Source organism: Polyodon spathula, chromosome 2 (genome assembly GCF_017654505.1).
Source record: "Polyodon spathula isolate WHYD16114869_AA chromosome 2, ASM1765450v1, whole genome shotgun sequence".
Classification (NCBI taxonomy): Eukaryota; Metazoa; Chordata; class Actinopteri; order Acipenseriformes; family Polyodontidae; genus Polyodon; species Polyodon spathula.
The window spans coordinates 86,853,598-86,871,224 of record NC_054535.1 but is presented as its reverse complement, the minus strand read 5'-3'; the positions used below and the strand labels follow the sequence as shown (position 1 = coordinate 86,871,224).

The 17,627-nt window shown below is 36.4% G+C and overlaps 1 protein-coding gene across 4 annotated transcripts in view; it reads right to left on the bottom strand.

Annotated features, from left to right (window-relative positions):
* Nucleotides 1-6,990, bottom strand: part of pam (peptidylglycine alpha-amidating monooxygenase) — a 95,963-nt gene extending 88,973 nt beyond the window's left edge. For 2 of the 4 annotated variants that reach the window (XM_041233205.1, XM_041233241.1), the window contains exon 1: nt 6,899-6,990. The gene's annotated coding sequence lies outside the window, so the exon portion shown is untranslated. Of the gene's footprint in view, nt 1-1,254; nt 1,344-6,898 lie in introns of those variants that run through there. The other 2 variants (XM_041233216.1, XM_041233225.1) reach the window with 2 other exon arrangements.
* Nucleotides 6,991-17,627: the final 10,637 nt, after the last annotated feature.

The window sequence follows — 17,627 nt, the reverse complement described above, 5'->3', positions numbered from 1 at the left end:
ATAATGAAAATAGCAAAGAACGTTCTTTTAATTTCAGCTTCCATTGCTTGGACAGCTTTGTTCTAAATGCAGTTTTCCCTCTGGTTTCTTTAAAACAAAACACAGTATGATCCTACAATCCCCCTGAGACCTTTGACACACAGCAACAATTTGCGAGGTTGGCCCTGTTACAGCAGCCTTGAGGTGAATAAATGGAACCTGTTTATGCCCGACGCCCCTAGCTTATTTGTTCATATAACAATGTGCAAAAGCTTCGACGTGTCTTTACCAGGTCTAGAGAACAAATAAGAAAACAAACAGGTATGCAATATTTCATGAAAGGTACAAGTTAACATTCAGGATATCTATCGTTAATGCTACAGTAGCTGTGTTGACAAATCATAAAAAAAAAATTGGGTAGATATAAAGAGCTGATAAAATGAAATAATGTAGCTTAAAACATAACTGTATTGTACTTATTAAACAAGACATTGTGGAGCCCAACATAATACTCTACATGCAGACTACATTTATACAAAGTACTGTATCCACTGCCGTTCCATTTATTATCGCTCACATAAGCCCATTGTGTTTCACTTATGTTCGAAAGAAAAAGAAGCAATAATTACTAACTTTTTTTTTTTTTTTTTTTTTAAATGAAATGGATGCTATAGACTATTTACATTTTAAAAATATGCAGCTGCCATATGCTCTGTTAGTGCTCTAGCCTCCCACACACAGTATATGAAGATATTTCATTTAAAAAGGCATAAAACACACAAACACAATACACCTAAATGGAGGATTTCCAATCCATCTTCTGTGCCTCTTACACACAAACATCAATCAATTGTGCAAATCAATTTTTCCAGGAAGCCTCCTTGTTCAATCAGCTGCTAAGATGCTTCCTCTACAAATCTAATGTGATGAATGTAGACAGCCAAACTAGTCTTGTACTGCAAACCCACATATCAAGCACCTGCTGCCAAGGTAAAACTAACTAATGTATAGATTACAAATCACCTCAAAGCTTTAACTTCAATAACTTTAAATATATCTCTTACTCATAGTTAAGATATTTTAGACCACATATACTTCACATCATATTGCTGCGAACACTGTTATATATATATATATATAAATTTATACAAACAAGGTAATTGCTGACACAAGTATTTTTGCTTGTAAATCACATTATGCACCTGTCAACACTGAGAAGCAGACTAAAGGACTGTCAAGCAGTAAACACACATAATTATTCCACAAGCTGCTTACCTGCTCACATTCTGCCTCTGAAACACAGTTAAAGAACAGAGAAGAGACTTCTGATCTTCAGCTTGGAGTGACTCATTGGTGAAGAGATGCTTTGAATTAGCCTAGCATGCACACTGACATCAGCACATAAGGCTAGGGTGCAGAGGATACTATGGTAACCGTTCCATGCACTAACAGTCAAGAGCCCGTAATTGTTTTAACAACTTCCTGGGGCTTCAGCTATTGGACTCTGAAATCCCACGCAGAAAATAAAGGTGCTCTAAAGTACCACGCTAATAATTTGTTTAAACAATGATACTCAAAATGCAGTGCCGCATGTTCTGAAAATGCAAAACAAGCCTTTTTATAAATAGACTCATCAAGCAGCATCTATCCTAGCCTTTGGGACTGGTTTATTCATTAATCCACTAGGACCTGTCTGTCAAGACAAATGTAATAAATGTGGGCTTCAGGAACTCAAATACTGCAGTCACAGGCTGGTAACCAAATCACTTCTTACCATGATCCTAAATACAGGGTTCACGATCAATACATCAATACACGACCAGGCAAGCTGTCCAGCAGTGACACGCAGGCATTTGTTCTGACATCAATTCAAAATGCTTCTGGTTATTTGTTTGAGGTTTTTTTTTGTTTGTTTTTTTTTGCCAAATTAATTTCCAGAAACTGGCACAGAATTTTTAGAGTAATAAAATCATCTATCTACTGTAGTACTTGACCAATGAAAATGTTTTGTAATTTAAAAAATGTACACTTAAGAAGAATATATTCAAAAGGTCATCTGAGAACATTAGCAGAAACAGATTGTAAGGGCTGCATTAAAACCTGTACATGTCAGTTTTGAGCCTCTGGACACAAAACATTTTACAGAGTTCCAAATAATTTGTTTTCATGAAAAGATGTTTAGAGGGTTCCTACATAAATAATTTAAAAAAAATAAATAACTGTACCTGTCATGCACTTCCATTCACTATATACTGTAGCTCTCTCTCAAGTCCATTTTACTGTTTTTTCAAACTTGGAATTACTTGTAAAGTACTGTATGTCTGTGTGTCTTGGAACTGTATGATCCATTGCTAGCGTGGCAGTCCAAGCAATTGATTTCCAACTTCATATCCAGAGCAGCAAAACTGACAACATGACTTTAATGCAGCCTACAAGATCAACTATTGTCCAATCTTAGAATCTAAACCAATTTTTGGAAAGGTTATAAAATGACCTTTTCAATGTATTCTTCTTGAATGTGCAGTCCTTCAATTATGAAACTGTTTCATTGTGCAAGCAATTCACTAGTTAGATGATAGTATTGCTCTAAATATTACATGCCAGTTTCTACAAATTAATTTTGCAAATAAATAAAGCATTTTAAAAGCATCAGCGTCAAAACAAACATGCTTAAGTACTTGTGTCCAACACTTTCTGGTAGTTTGTCATACGTTGGCCATTTCTATTATTACTGTATACTTAGGTTACTTCACTTTTTTCATTAAATTGAAGTTATATCCACCCTTTAAATTACTTTACTATCATTACCCATCCAGCTACTGTACAGCACTGTACTTCCAATGACTGGCATGCTTTTACCCCAAACACATCAAGTGAATGACCCAGGTACAGTACTGCATGCAATTTGATGTGTTTCAACAAGTCTAGTACAGTAAAACTCGTCTAATCCAGACCCTATTATTGATTCACTGTCTAATAATAGAATAAATACCTTTTTGTTGTTACTTGTTCTTTAAAAACCTACCTAGCGGATGGAAGCAACAGGTCAGTAGATTTATAGAATAAATAGAACTATATTTTAAAGATACAAAAAAAAAAAAAATTATACAAAGTTTCACATATCCAAATTAATGCTCCTCTTGGGTACTGAACTGTGGTGCAAGATTATGTTCATCTAATAATGTTCTAATGTACATTTAGCATTGAATTGTCACATTTAGTTGCTCAGCCAATAGGAGAACAAGATCAAAACGAAGGGCAAGACTACATGAAGGCATAAATAAAGTGTTTTGTTTTGGGTGAATACTACTGCAGTATTGTATAGGATTATTTATTTAATTTTTTTAATGCAAGGACAAACAATCATTTGACAGCCTGTACTACTCTGGAAACTAATCCCTACAGTAACTAATAATGCACGGAGAAAAGAAAACATTTCTACAGGCACCCAATATATTAGTAGTGTATCCCTTGTGCCTTGACTATTAAAGCAAGTAGTGCAGAATGGAATGTAATGGTTCAATAGCAAGTGGGTCTGATGATGAATATTTTTCTTTAGCAAGCTTTCAAAATATGTCTTCAACATTATAACTGAGCTATTAATCCTTATTTTGAAACTGTATTTGACATGAGTCTAATTACTCAGATATATTTGAGGTTTATATATATATATATATATATATATATATATATATATATATATATATAATTTTTTTTTTTTTTTTTTCCCCTTTTAATATCATCAGGCCTGGCTGGGGTCAACTAAAATTTTAATTGTGCAATTCAAACATAATTAAAATGACTAATTTCAAACCAGCTAACCGCTGCAAGAAACTTAAAGCATTTAGCAGTACAGCTACAGTATATCCAGCTGTAAGAAATGCACTGTAACAAATAGTGTACTATAACTTAGCATATCTGTAACATGCACTTTAGTAATATACATTCCCTGCCACAGATATACAAAATTAAACATATCAATATCATAAAAGGAAACAATGTAGGTCCTTGTGAAAATGTGCAATTCGTGACTGGCATACAGATGGACAGGGTCCTAAAATATGAATGTAAAAAAAAAAAAGAAAATTATTTAATCTAATCTAGTTTTAAAACCCAATTTCTTATAATATTTTATTTCATGTATTTCTAACTAATTATTTTGTTTACTACAAAATAATGTTCTTCATTGCAAGGCCCGCTGGCAACTGGCAGCCCCTGGGGGACTTTAGTGCGGCCCCCAACAATATACAAACGTGAAAAAGGCAGTGTGGCGGCCCTCACACTGATGTCTTAGCTGCGAAAGTCGCCCCCTCTGAAAATTAGTGAAGAACATTGCTATAAAAACGTGAATTAAAGCAACGGAAAATTATATTTGACTAAATCATTACCAATTCAGGTGTAAACACAGTTGAGCCTAGTGAATTTGAGCACTTAGCATAGAAAAAACAGGTGGGTATCAATATTTTTGGTAAGCTCCCCAGATTTTCAACTCAATAACTAGGGGTGGCAGCTCCACTATACCCTTGTCACCTAGCTAATCTCCAGTATCTACAACTTCAATTATTTCAATTATTTGTAAGTATTACTTTGGGAGGAGTACAAAAACAAACCAACATACTAAATAGATTGTTTAAAAAAAAAAAAACTGCAAACCTTGTGAGATCTATATATTACATACAGTTTAAAGGAAAACAGGTGCATTATAAAATTGTAAGTTAAACTTTAAAAAGTGAATGCAAGTCAAACTATAACAAACTGGCCCTCAGTGCAGCCCTCGAGGTATGGGTAAGCAAGGGCTGCAGTTTATCTTTCTGTACCAGCCATATACTGTATTTCAAACCACAAGCATCACTTTGTTTCTGTAAAGCAGACAAACAGCATGGTTCAAAAGTCACTTTGCAGTACCTGACAACAGCTTTTCCACAGAAAAATGAAGTGCCAACAAGGAAACTTAGACCCAAAAGAGGACTGTAAAGTTAATACTGTTAGTACTGTAGGTGGCGCCATCCGAGTATCAAAATAATTCATAACGTGATAATTTGCTGTTATGCGTTTGCAATTTCTGTGGATTTGTTGTAGTCTTTTCTGGGGAATACCATCATCGAAAAATTGTTGCCTATAGAAGCAATAAGTGCCACTGCAGCCCCTGCACTGCTGTAGCTACAATACCTTCCAAACGAACCACTGATGTGGGACCCACAACTCACAGGCTTACATGGGTAAACAACTCTTAATAGAAGGATCTGTGCCTGAAAATACACACAAGCTCATTCCTCCCACGCACAATTAGATGTGATATGCTGAGAATGAGTCATTTTTGTGTTCAAAGAACTTCAATGTCTGAAGAGTTGACAGAATAAAGAAAACCAGCTCTTCAAACTCACTCCCATATATTTGTAATTACTACCTGAACATTGAAACATTAATATATTTTTAATAATACATCAAAAAGAAAATAGAAAAGATTTAGGAAAATAGTAAATTAAAACTGATGGTTTCACAGCCCAATAAATTACCATCACTAATCTTGACACAACATTTCCTGACACGGATAGAAAAGGGAAATCATCATGACCTGTTTGCGACATAGTCGGTCAGACAGATGCCTCCAGATTTTGACTCTCAATAACTTGTGGTAAAGAATGTGGCCTGGGATATGCATCATCTGCGGGGGATTATAAATGCACGTATTGCTACAATATTTCTTGCCAATTTTAGCCACCATTTTACCTTCTGTCAGGTTTAACAGAACCATGCCTTTTCTGCAACTTTGCAATCGATCTTGTCATTTAGGTATTATTGGGGCACTTATTATACGTGTTTAAATAATTAGGACATGATATAAATATAAATGCATGAATGTACTGTGCAATAAGTACACAAAATGGCTTGCATATAAAACATATAAAGTACCTGATGTCTGTCTATGTGTGTTATTAAACCTATTGCCACAGTTAAAGAAATGTTCTACTTTGATGTTACTGAAAATACACTACTTCAGATATCACGCATTGCTAAATCAATACATATAAGCAAGGAGTATTACAGTAAAGCGCAACACTTTATAACATAAACAGTTATGTTTGTACTTGAATTCATATGAAGTCCTTGTTGTAAAGGAAGGTCTGGAGCATTCACCCTGCAATTCTGTATTTTAACTGGGTGGTCGACGCACTGCACAAGCTCATTTGCAGACAGTCTGCTCAAAATCATTCATATCAAAAAGGCGACTACTGACCTCGTGTTTATTAACATGTCATTATTATATTAAACTATCACCAGTGCATCCAGTTGTCAGGCTTTCTTTAAACAGCGTAGTTAAATACACAATTAATATCTTCCAGATTCAACCTGTCACAAACAAATACATTATGTACACAAACTATCGTTAAATCGTATAAATTCAGAATAACTGATTCCGCCGAGCTCGACTGAATTTGGCATGCCATTTATAAAACTCAGTGCATTCGTTTTTTGGATCCAAAACAATTAGTTTCAAAAGCCATGATCGTGTCATTGTGCAATGTAAACGCAGTGCAAAAAGCAAATCGCTGTTCGGGAAAGTGTAGATTTAAACTGGAATTTTAAAAACAAAGTCGTGTTGATTGTTGACGTGCATCAGAACACTGACTCAGAAGTTCGCTATCTGAAAAATGTTAAGCAAGTAATAATAACCAATCCTAATCACTACACAGTACCAGCAAACTACAGCAACAACTGTCAACACGCAACTATTAACTAACGGACAGGGTGTTCTGTTTTATGCTGTTCACGTTTGTTTATATACCAGGATCAACATTCACATAATCAAGAGTTAAAAACTTGCGAAACAACTCAGAAGTTTAGTTTCAACTCAGAAAAGAAAGGTTGTATCGGTTAGACTTCATTAAGCACTAATGTGTTTTCTTACTTCACTTACCTTACCTTCTGTGTATTCTTTTCCATTAAATTCCTCTCCGTAATGCCCCAGCGACTCGACTTTGCAGTGTCTCTGTCTTTCCATGTTAGTCAAGTAGGCTGGTCTAATCGTTCATAGGAGCAGGTCGATTGAACTGGGTGGAGCTCCGAGTCATCGATCGTGAGTTGGCTGTTCAAGGTCTTTAAAGATTTGTGGTTGAAAAAATGCCAAAAATCGACTTATTTTACTGTATGGGGATGCATTTGAACAGCTTTTTACCTTCAAATGGTTGACAGGTCATAGCCCAAAAGGTCCTATCGGTAGACGTGAAGGCCCTTACCTCTTTGTGAACTATACACAAAAATCCAAATATACACTTGGACAGACAGACAGACAGACAGAGTGGAACATAACTTTTTCATTAATGATGTTTTAGTAGCACACATATCATGTCTCGTCCATTTTGGTGTGAGACAAACATTTTGGGAGCTTTTTTGACGGCATATTTGAAATCTCACTTCTAAAAGGAAGGAAATTACTTTAAATGAGCATTCCCAAATCTCACTGACATTTTTTCAAACCTCACTCATTTGGATGAGACCTTGAGAATTTAATGAGAATTAACCAAATGTGCTGTGCATGTTTCCATGGTTTAGTTCTTTAAAGTTATCTGGTATCCATTTGTCCATTAAGCCTATATAGAACCATTACAGTAGTTCCACTGGCTTCGTGAATCAGAGGTGGCTATTTGAGGTAACACATGCAGCTAGGCTGCTGCTCCTGGACTTACTCTGGAGAGTTTAACTTTAACATGTACCAGAGAAGGGGGTAATAATGTATAGTGTTCCTGAATCACATTCAGGTTCAGTGGCATCTCTGGGCCTCCTGGACTGATGTTCCTTGTGGACTGAATTGGTGCATTTGGGAGACAGTTACAATAAGTGTGGATTGTGGGCAATGTACATATAATATCTGTTCCAGTCCTACCTCTTCACCTGCAATCAATTTAGGGGTGTACAACACTGATGATTTCCATTACATGAGAGTAGATGTTAAAACTTCATGATCTCGCCAAGATAAGCACCAACTAAGATCTTTACAGTAAACTAATGTGATCGTTTTGCATCTCCATCCATTTGCGTTTCTTTCCATCTGATGATGTAGATATCCTTCTGTCTGGTGTTGATGGTTGAAGTGTAACGCTGGCTCCAGGGATCAGCTTATTTTGCCTCCCCAGCGCATCAACACACACAATGGCTGTGATACTGACTCCGGGGATCAACCCAGTGCAGTCTCCCCAGTGCATCAGCATGACAACCGTCTGGATTGAGCAACGTAAGGTACATCTCTGGGGTCTTCAAGTGGGCACCTTTCATCCTCTGTGTTACATTGACTAGCCCACAACTGGCGTCGCACCATCACCCCCCTCCGTCCCCCACTCAACTCAGCCCAGCTTACTTACACGTACATCAGCTTTGTTTTCTGTCTATTGTGCTTGAGATCCCCCGGCCAGATAGCTTTATTATCCCCTCCCTGCTCACCTTATAGTTACCCAGTTGAACTCAGTTAACACAGAATGTGTATAAAAATGAATACCGATATACCCATTGTATCACTTTAAGTCATTTGAAACATGCTGACAAACAAAAATAAAGCATTAAGCAATCGCATTGTAATAGGTAGAAAACGTTGAAAGAAGTTGCAGATATGAGTAACTGTGAGCTACGTAATTTCACCCACAATATTACGTTTACACCCAATTTTTCTAGAACCCTAAAGTAAATCTTAATTATTTAATAATTTAATTTAATCATTTAAAAGTGTTGAAAATGTCAGCTTTGCATACTTTTAGTTTGTTGCAATTTACCTAAAGATTATCAAAAACAGGAATGCAATTTTGGATGTCTATCACAGCACATGGCAAATGACATTTAATATAGAAAAGTGTAAGGTACTGCACACAGGCAATACAAATGTACATTATAAATACCACAATGGAGATACTGAAATTGAAGAAGGAACCTATGAAAAAGATCTAGTAGTTTATGCTGACTCAGAAATGTCTTCATCTAGACAATGTGGGGAAGCTATAAAAAAAGGCCAACAAAATGCTATATGTTATATAGTGAAAAGTGTTTTCTCGGGTCACCTTGCTACAAAAAGGAATATTGCTGCTCTAGAAAGAGTGCAAAGAAGAGCAACCAGAATTATTCCGAGTTTCAAAGCATGTCATATGCAGACAGGCAAAAAAAAATTGAACCTATTCAGTCTTGAATAAAGAAGACTATGCTATGATCTGATTCAAGCATTCAAAAAATTCTAAAAGGTATTGACAGTGTCGACGCAGAGGACTTTTCGACCTGAAAAAAAAAAACAACAAGAACTAGGTGTCACAAATGGAGATTAGATAAAGGGGCATTCAGAACAGAAAATAGGAGACATTTTATTATTTTGAATTGTGGGAGTCTGGAACCAACTTCCCTGTAATGTTGTTGAAGCTGACACCCTGGGATTCTTCAAGAAGCTGCTTGATGAGATTCTGGGATCATTAAGCTACTAATGGCCAAATGAGCAAGATGGGTCGAATGGCCTCCTCTCATTTGTAAACTTTCTTAGGTTCTTATGTTCTAACTCTCAAGTGGTTTCTGCTACTAAAAGAATACATACACTAATGACCTGGAAAGAGGTTTATGATAAATACGTTAAAAATTGCAGACTGTCTGCTAGTGGAGTCCGGGAAAAATAACTCCAATCAAAACAGCATACCAGTTAAACCACTCCCAGTATTCAGTATGCTTGGGCTGTTTAATTTATGTATGACCTATACTGTAAGGTTGTCATTTGTCAAAATTACTGACAAACTTAAAGTGCAACTAACTTCAAATTAATATTTTTTTTATGGTCTTACCTATATATAATGTCTATGTAACAGGTAGTCTGTCGTTACAGATTTTCTAACATTCATTTTGGGTGAATTCACATAGGTGTCAAAATAGACCCTTAAAGATTAGCCTTAGTGTAAAGTTAATTTAATGGCCACTGACAGTTTTGGACTTGGGAAGACAGCAGTATCTTATGGGATTCCTGACCTTTTTATGAAATGTTGACAGCATTAGACAAGTAAAACTTTAACATGTAGTTCAGGAGATGAGTGCTGCTGTTCTGAATAATTCACTCATTAACCAGGGGGCACACAGTGGGTGGAAAACTACAGTCTGAATACCACCTGCGTCAGCTCTTAATTTCATCACGGAATTGCTTCCAAGCCACAAGGATTTGTAGGGATTCATTAAAACCTGCCATGTTGGCCGTGTAGATGTTGAAGGATCATTTTGCATTTGGGTATCATCCCTACTACACTACTGTATGCACAATTATTTTTAATTTATTAAAGCTGAATGCATTTGTGTGTATGGAACAGTATTGAAAAGCATACAGATTTAAAGGGATGATTGGAAAGAAATGTCACCACTTATGATAAAAAATGAGATTTTGAATGATCTTATAATGTTTATGCCCTGTATCCATGGAGATATTCAGCTGAAACAGAATGAAAGGCATAGCCTCAAGTCACTAGGTTATTCCATCAATTTAGCAAATATACACAGTTCAGGCACATAGTACACACAAAAGAAACGGAGAGAAACCTACTGAAATAACTGAGTGCATTGAATCATTTTCCCCCCCAACATAATAATTAGACATTCTACCTTTTATCAGTATCTTTCGCTTTGTCTTCTTGTGGCCCGTTCACAATTATACCACCATTAAAATATATATTTTTAAATACGCAGCACTAAGCAAGTGGTTTCAGAATAGCTTCAATCATTTGCAATTCTCTTACACATTCCTTTTTAAAGTGAGCAATATTTAAAAAATAATACTTCTTGTTTAGCATCAGATGTCATGAGTGATACAAGATGGTTTAAAATGAGTAATAAAAGATGGTTTAAAAATGGCTCTAACATTTAAAAAAAATATATGAAAAGTAGGAAAAATGATCTTAAAATGAGCAAACTGCACAGAATGGCACTAGTTTGACATAAAGAATTAGCATGTTGAGGGGCACAAGTGGAGAAAAGTCTGTTCTCCAGTACACTCAGTATTTATTTTTTAATATGGAGTGCCTGCCAACTGATCAGCCATTTATGAAAATTTGCTTTTTGTATAAAATGAAACCATCAGATAAGGGATATCCTACACACACATGTGTGTGTGTGTGTGTGTGTGTGTGTGTGTGTGTGTGTGTGTGACTTGTCACAGGACTTTTCTATTTTTTATAAAAAGAAACATTTTAATCAAACTAGTAGAGTAAAACTATTTGACAAACGTTTCAGCTAGAAGTCTTTTATCTTCTATATGAAGGTTTTCATAGATATTTACTACATTTTCATTACTTTGTATAAAAACGTTGTTCCTGCAATCCTGATACTAATATTTTATATTAGGCATACCTGTATGAAATGTTTTCTGAGCTCACATGAAATGTTGCCATCTGCTGGTAAAATGGTAGACTACCTGGTAAGGTTATATACAGTATATATGCAGAGGGTGATGGTGCATTGATGTGGTAAACTTACTTTTCTAATCACCCTGTATATATGTTACGAGCAAACCCTTAAACTAGGCAATTTGAGGATTTCCCAGTAAAAGTCTGAAATTAATCACAGAGATCTTTCATTTCGGGTTTTGCCCGGGCAGATGAGTGCCCACAATTACCAGGTCAGAGTCCGAAATGAATCTCAAAGATCTTTCTTTTTTTTTTTTCATGGGACAGAGACAGAGCTACTTTTAAGCCAGTTTAAAGACAGCTAATACAGTTTAATGGCATAGTGTGGACAAGGCCTAAGTGCTTTTTTAATACACACACACATGGCATAGTGTGGACAAGGCCTAAGTGCTTTTTTAATACACACACACACACACACACACAGTTGCTGTGCATTAAGTAGCCAAACGGAATTACCAACACAACTCGCTACTTGTTCTGAACAGGATTTTGCCTTTTGCAACCAAACTGTGTGTGTATTTAAATCATATGAAGAGCAAAAGGTGAACTCGCAACCACATTTAGGCAGTGTGTGTATGAGTTGTCTCCAACCAGATGAACCTGCCAGGGAGTCGACACATTGTCAGATAACATGACTCACGCCCAGCTATTTACCCTTTGCACAGCTACTGTACAGATAATTAACATAATAAATGTTTGTCAGATCATTTTTCCTTTTAAGTTTCTTTAAGTATGACAATATATTCTACAACTACGGGCTGGATTCATGATGCCTGATTGACATTGATTTTGGACTATGTATTGAATGACTATTGTAAATAAATAATAAGGCAGACAACATTCCAATTGCACTAAATATATATATTTTTAAGCGTTTATCATCAATGGCAAACCTCCAAGGATAGTATTTGAATATGAATGAAGTACAGAAGATAACACAACCCTTTTTTATCCAGTTAACAGGTCCCTAATTGAATTCTGAATAGGCTTTCATAAACTCACACAGAACACTGATAAACAGGAATGTGCTTTAAGATAACATTAGATCAATTATATTTCCTAGAAGTGTGTGATATCGCCTCATTGAGATGTAACATTATGCACAAAGACACTTACCAGGAATATTAAATGGTTCCCACCCTACAATGTTTGGACTTTTATATAGTCACAGTAATATTTTTGTTTTGTTTAGTTTTTTTTTTTTTTTTTTTTTTTTAATGAATAAAATAAATGTGATATTCATGAAACTGTTCAAGTTGTAAGCAGTTTTGTTTAGCATACTACCGTTGAACATAGACAATGTATTCCTAAAATAAAGCTAATAGTACTCTAATCTTTACTATTTACAAGCATGCAGGCTGTGTTTTTTTCCCTGGCATGGTACTATTTCTTTATTTACAAAATGAAATAAAAATGAGGCTGTGGTGGGGCTGAGGCCCTGCACTTGTAAACGCTGCTGACAGGAGAGCGGTGGAAGCCAGTCACACTCCCGCCAGCAGCGTTACTGCGTGTCTAGAGCTGACAGTGCCACTGCTGGAAGGCCCCTCGCAACCGACACCAGCAGTAAGCCTGGGGCTTACGCTGTTGCCAAGGCCGTCCTCCAGAGGTGCCTCAAAAAGGGACAAAGGGCTTTGGGGGTAGGCTGTGGATTAAACGGGCACCCCCTTACAGAAGCCCAGTGAAGAGAAAGGAGCTAATGTTGGGGCCAGCTGGCAATAGTCAGCAGGGTGTGTGAGTGGACAAGAGGAGCCCTGTCCATCTGGTATTATTATGTTTGTTTAATAGGAAGCAAGGCTGCCAGGTTCTATAAAGAAAATAAATGATAGATGATCAAGTTTTTGCACGACTCCCCTCAGTAATGAATAATAAAACATTTATACACGCAATGATTAATGTTGTAAATCATGCAACGCTGAAGGCATGGCGATGATTACTGATGTACAATCAAAAATTCACTTTGATGGTCTTGTTTGTCTATTCAAATGCATTTTAGAAATAAGACTCTCTTTGATTAAATTAGACATTATTATTGGCCACAGATGGTCATCAGCTACAGTTAGATGCCCTCATCAGTTTACAGTTTACAGTAGATCAGTTAGAGGATTATTTCTAAGAGGTCTGTTTTAAAACTTCTTAGCTAAGTGGTGCTTTTTAGCTTTAGGGAGAGCATATGGTGTCACCCCATGAGAGATGAGATTACATCTCATTACTTAATGAGGACTTTTGCAAAGAAATGTACATCAATCCAATGGAACTGCACAAATATATCAATTGAAATATAATGTATATTGTTTCCAGATGTTTTCTGATATCAAAATTAATAAAAAAAATTATAAACAATTAGTTTTCAGACTAGACGTTAGCACTTAATATACAGGGTGACTGGAAAGTAAGTTTACACATGAGATAGGGTGCGTTGATGTGGTAAACTTACCGTCTAATCACCCTGTAGATACAAATTTGTCTTGAAAAAATACAAAATATGATCTGGGCTTTCTGAAGATAAGTAACTACCAATAGTGTGTTTTGGCTTTTTATTCTCCATTGTTAACTTTTGATCTGACTAATTGTTAACCATTACCCTCATTGGGACATTTCCCTTTGGGGAACCATAGCTCTAGCTGTGAGATTACATATATATATATATATATAAATATATATATATATATATATAAATATTTACCGGTTGTTAAAAATGCGCCGTATGTAAAGAATGGTGTTCACCTGGCATTCTGCACCTGCTATCAAATTGGCACTTTCCCATCATCAATCCATTAAAATGATATTGAAATGCACTCAATTGAAGAAAAGAGCATGGAATTGGGTGGGATCTGGATACTAAGTGGGAACAAACATAACGTGATTTAAGGATTTTGCCTTGCAGTTGGGCAATTGCTGACCCTCCAAAAACTTTACACTTCTTACACGGTGCAAACCATTGTAAAAGTGAATAACTAAGAGCTGTATAAAACCAGACACCTGCAGAGACCTGTCATTGGCTTTAGGATGGCTGCTTTGGTACACGTCCGATGTGGCGACACTTGACTCTTGTTGAGGAGAGGCGGGAACCCGTTCGGAAGTGAAGGGCAAGACAAAGAAGACCCTGTATATTCAATCATATTCATATTCGTCTCATTCTGCAGGTCATCCTAGACCTAATAGCTGAATTGAACTAGATGAGCTAGATCCCCGCGTCAATCTAGGGACCACTATCCCTGCACATGTGAAAGTGCTGTGTTCTCTGCATGGCATAGCATCTAGTTCCTTTCTGACCACAGTTGGAATGTCTGGAAGGATATCCCAATCCACCTTTTCCAGAGTACTAGGCACATTTCTGAAAAGGGCAGCCCAATACATATAATTTCCTATAGCTACTCACATAATTGATGTTGGCTGAGGCTTTTCCAAACTCCTCTCATACTGAGTGGCCTCAGCAGTAAGGACTCTCAGCCCATTCTCAAAAAACTTTTTTTAACCTCTTTCCAAGAGGACTTTGCTGTCCTTCCTCTGACTTTTTTATTTTTTTGCTCTCTATTTTTGTGTTCCGCACACAACGACTACTGCTCACTGTACTGCTAACTCTGTATATGAGGCCACTAAATAGACAGATGCACTCTTTGAGACCGTCATTATCATAACATAGGGTGAAGTGCAAAGTAATTGCCTGGCCGCAATGCAAATTTAATTTTGCATCTGCAATTATTTGCGCCGTGCCTATACTTACATCACCCCCTGTGGCAAAGTGCCCCGCCCCTGTGTGTATTTTGTGTTGTATGTTGTGTGTTAATGTTGTTGTATAGTTATTGGTACACAGGATATAAACGGGTCTGTGTAACATGCGTGTTTAAAATGTATATATTTAGGCACGAGGATTGCACAGCACTTCACTTGCAAGTAAAATGTAATAATATGTGAACAAGGGGAATTGCACTTTATTAATTCATGTGCAGTTGTACCATGACTCAAATTGAATGACTGATTACACCGTGTAACAAATTTTTTATTTTTTTTTGTTCCTGGGTAGTAAGTGTTATTTCCTAATTGCTTATGCCTCAAAAGTATAGAAAATGGCTATTATTCCCCACAAACTTTGCTTTTGTGACGAGGACAGTGATATTTCAAAATATCACTATTTCCAATGGGAAAACGGGCAAATTTGTGTCTTTTCGTTCACATAAAGTCAGAAAAAAAACATATGAATCCAAATTAACATGTATTTATACTAAAGTAATACAGTAATACAGTATGTAAATACAGTATAATCGTAAATCTCGAAAAACTACTCACTTCTAAATATTTTGTAGTCATTTTTGTATTACTTTAGTATAAATACATGTTAATTTGGATTCATATGTTGTTTTTTTCTGACTTTATGTGAATGAAAAGACACACACTTGCCCGTTTTCCCATTGGAAATAGTGATATTTTGAAATATCACTGTCCTGGTCACAAAAACAAAGTTTGTGGGGAATTATAGCCATTTTCTATACTTTTGAGGCATAAGCAATTAGGAAATAACACTTACTAACCAGGAACAAAAATTGTATTACATAGTGTTAGCAATCGAGTCTCAGTACAGCTGCATAAAAGCAACATGTTTGCACTCACTCGGGGTTGTGTGTTCGGTGAGTGGAGAACAGGATTGGAGATGGAGGTAATTGTAATAGATATAATAATAGAAGCTCGCTGTGTTTTGTCTATATAGTCCATTTCGTTTGTCTTTTTTTTTGTTTTGGCTACGAGTGCCGTGTCCTGTGTCTTGTTTGTCATACAACCTTTTATTTTCTGTTTGTCTGTTCATTATTAAATGCTGAGAAGGACCATTCACTCAGCTTCACCAAACTCCACCTCTGTTGTTTATTTCCTGGTTCCTGGGTTTCTGGTCAGACGTCACCCACTGCAGCCATCTTTGTGACACCCCCATAGTGTGATGTGTATTTGTAAATACACGTTGATGTATTTTAATTTAATTTGGCAGGGATGGGGTTAAAATCTCATCCATGTTCAACATGAGGTAAGGCTCAAATTGGGTTTGCCAATTTAAGTAGACCACATGAATAAAAGGAGCCAATTCCTTTTATCCTGTTTAGAACACATTAATGGCACAGAACAGATACCAAAAGCTCTGGTTTTCTGTTTGCCTTGTATATTTTGTTTGTTTAACGCTTTTGTTGTAAATAAAACTGAGCAAAAAATGCTTAAACTGTAATATCCTGTCTCTTAGCTATGCTATTATATCGTACCACAAGCTATTCCGTAAATCTGCTCTGTTTTGCATTGCTAATAGTTACTATCAATAGGTCTCAAATGTGCAATTTTGAAAGAAACATATGTTATAACAATTTTTTTTTTCTTTTTAAATGGAACTACACCAGGATACAGAATGACTCTTTCAAAACTCTCGGAACATCTATTTCTCTTGCACTTCCTGGGTCATTTCAGCCCCGTAGTGTCTTCCGGGTCAAAGCATGTTACTGGATGAATACATGCCAGCCAATTGGGGAATCAGATGAATAGTTAATGAAGACCAAGAAAGTGCAACACTATCTAAAAGCACAGCTTGCAAACTGAGATTTTTCACTTAGTGTTGTACCAGATAGCAGGCCATATTCACAAAGCATTTGCCACTGTGTTAATTCACCACCAGTTTTGGTGCTAAAAGGCTTCAAATAAATAACATACAACTAGCAAGCAACAATTAAGGTACATTTCTTGTTAGTTCTATAACATCAGCAGTTTATTTCATTATTTATTTTACAAAAAGAGGTGCACACTCAGCTAGGGGGTAAGTGCTTTGTAAATATAACTATACCTTGTATTTCTTTTAAAACCTTCTCAGCATAAATGTAATATAGTAATTCAAAATTTCGTAAAACACCTACAAAGAAAGCAGTTTTTTCTTGTTTTAATCCATTTTCATAATAATTAGCACCTAACTGTGATTTTTTCTTTTTTTTTTTTAAATGGGGGGGGGGGGGGGGGGGGTGTATGTAGATTTGAATACATCCGACAGACAGCTGCTATTGCAAATTCCCTGTGGCTCTCCATGCAGCAATCTGTCTTATTCCTGCCCGGGAGAGACCTTCCTCCAGGGATTGTATCAGTAATTCAAAGGCCTAACTATTCTATCCAATTCCTAGGCTCTCTGTAAGGCTGCCAGTCGAACTACTCATTAGCACTGGTTGAGATGAGGACACATGTCCCCTAGTGCTGTAGCTGTGCTGGGATCACCAGAATCCA